Raw genomic sequence first — 2,894 nt, 5'->3', positions numbered from 1 at the left:
CATATGGACATATAAAAATGGTCTTATGTTGGTCCTCTAAAGCAATTGGGATCTGGTTATAGCCGGAATATTCATCAAGAAAATAATAATATTAATATCCAGCTAACATCTCTAACATCTGGTCAATGAATGGCAATGGGAAGTGGTCCTTCCAGGTTGCCGCATTAAGTTTCCTATAGTCTATACACTCTCCACCCTGATTGGACACAGGTTGGAATCAGTTCGTTATTGGCGTTGGGAACTACAATAACACCAGACTTCTTGGGCACTACATGGACTGGGCTTACCCATTGGCTATCAGAAATAGGATAAATTATTTCATGATCCAAGCATTTTAAAATCTCTTTCTTAATGGCTTCCATCATTATTGGATTAGCTCTTTTTTTGGGTTCCGTGGATGGTTTAAGATGTATATAATGTTGCACAATAGAAGGGCTTATACCCTTGATATCAGTCATGGTCCAACCTAGGGCTTCTTTATTGTCTTTTAACACTTTAAGTAATTTCTCTTCCTGGCTAGAAGTCAAATCTGAAGAAATTATTACTGGAAGAGTCTAGTCAATCCTTAAGAAAATATACCTCAAATTAGATAGCAACTGCTTAAGATCAAGCTTAGGGGGCTCAACTATGGAAGGTTTAGGAATGGAATTGAAAAAGGGTCCTAAGGGCTCCATAGGTGTGTGAAGACTTAAGACTTTAGAAAGGAAAGTTTCACTATCATCTTCTAACTCATCCGTACACTCTTAAAATTCTGAATCAAAATCAATATTAAAGTTGGTAGTTAAATCATCAGAAAAATCTAGAAAATCCTCAAGCGTATTGATCTCTTCTTCCATATATGGATGTTTACCTATCTTAAACATGTTAAACTCAAAAGTTTGGTTGCCAAAAGATAACCTTAGGAAACCATTTCAACAATTGATTAATGCATTACTAGTAGCCAGGAATGGTCTTCCTGGAATTATGGGGATCTTGTCCTTTGTTGAGAAGGGCTTGGTATCTAACACAGTGAAATCAACAGGGAAAATGAATTCCCCCACCTTAAGTAAGACATCCTCAATCATCCCATTAGGAATCTTAACAGACTTATCTGCTAACTGAAAAGTAGTTCCAGTGGCTTTCAATTCTCCTAATCCTAGTTGTTTATATACATGGTAAGGCAACAGAGTCACACTTGTGCCAAGGTCAAGTAAGGCATGCTCAATGTAGGTGTTGCCTATGACACAAGCTATGGTAGGGCTCCTTAGATCCTTATACTTGGTGGTTATAGGCTTAGTAATTATGGAACTAATGTTACCTACCAAGAATACATTTTTGGGTACACTAGTGAAACGTTTATGAGTACACAAATCTTTTAGAACCTTTGAATAGGCGAGGATCTGGGATATGGCATCCAAAAGAGGGATATGGAAGTAGTCTTCTTTTTGTTTACTAAGCGATTAGAAAAAGGGACAGAGAGAATATAAGGATTGTTAGGGATTCACTCTTTTTCAGAAGAATCATGTTTGGTTTCCTCATTCAAATCATCTTTAGTTTCAGAAGAATCTTTAGGTTCATCAGACGAACCTAGAACAAGAGGCACACTTGTGTCCTCAACTGAAGGAGAGTTAACATGAGTAATGGATAGAAAAGATTTATGAACACTCTATTGGTACTCTCTACCACTCCTAAGGGCATAAATAACATTACATTGGTTGGAGGGCCCTTGTTAGGTCTGACCATGTACTACATTCAATGGTGCATTAGTTAGTACTTGTGAACTAACAGGCTGATGATGCCTAGGATTAGGCTCTAGTTGATTAGGCAAAGTTCCTGTCTCTCTCTCACACAAAATTGAGATAACTTGGGAGAGTTCTCTTGTAAGATTTTGATGACTTGTCATAAGGAGGGTCATATTCTTTTTCAAATCACTTACCCTACTTGCTTCTTCAATGTTGGTAAATCCAGGGGGTTGCTAATAAGATGATAGAAGAGGGACCTAGGGAAACTAGCCTGAGGTCCTACATTTGGCCTAGGAAAAGTATTCGGGGCAAAAGGTTATTGTACAAAGGGAGGCCTTTGGGGTCCAGATTGACCTTTATAATAGAAATTGAAAGGTCCTACTTGATTGCTCTAATTCCAGGAGAAATTTGGGTGATTTCTCCATCCTGGATTGTAAGTATTACTATATGGATTATTCTGATATAAGGCATTCACACTTTCATTGGAAGTACCCCCAAAGGTGTTGGGTCATTCTTCTATGACATGTCCAGGGGACTGGCACCAAGCACACATTTTAACCAAATTGACTAATGATGGTTCTCTAGGAACAGTAGCCTCAATCCTTTTAATAAGGCTATCTAAGTGTGTTTCCTTGGCTACTAACTCATCCACAAAATATCCTTTCCCTCCTATGGTTTTTTCACTCTCTTGGGTTGATTCTCACTCATGGGTTTTGTCAGCTAAGTCAAGTAAGAATTCTCATGTCTTTCCTTCATGTGTAAAGGATGTGAATCCCTCAGGGCACATGGACTCTAGCATTTGTTTAGTTAGATAATCAACACCCTCATAAATTATTTGACATAAATGCTGTAAGTCTAGGCCATGATGAATGCATTCTTGGAATAGATCCTTGAATCTCTCCATAAGTTTAGAAAATGACTCACTAGGATTTTATCTAAACTGAAGGATATCACTTCTAAGTTAATTGATCTCGTGAGTTGGGAAAATTTTCTTAAGGAAGACAACTGTGAATTTCTCCCATGTGGTTATGGAATTTGTGGATAACTCATACAATCACTTCTTAGCTTGGTCTTTTAATGCAAAAGTGATGAACCTAAGCTTAACAACATCATCAGAAAGCTGTTGGATCTTAATTAGAACATATATATCTTCAAATTCCCTTAGATAGGTAT

General features: G+C 37.6%; 1 non-coding gene across 1 annotated transcript; it reads left to right on the top strand.

Annotated features, from left to right (window-relative positions):
* The first annotated feature begins 2,578 nt into the window (after positions 1-2,578).
* LOC122071632 lies at positions 2,579-2,685 on the top strand. The gene has a single exon (XR_006138230.1). It is a non-coding gene; the product is annotated as a small nucleolar RNA R71 (small nucleolar RNA).
* Positions 2,686-2,894: the final 209 nt, after the last annotated feature.

This window comes from Macadamia integrifolia, unplaced genomic scaffold, assembly GCF_013358625.1.
Source record: "Macadamia integrifolia cultivar HAES 741 unplaced genomic scaffold, SCU_Mint_v3 scaffold_38A, whole genome shotgun sequence".
NCBI lineage: Eukaryota > Viridiplantae > Streptophyta > Magnoliopsida > Proteales > Proteaceae > Macadamia > Macadamia integrifolia.
This window is presented reverse-complemented; position numbering and strand designations above follow the sequence as displayed.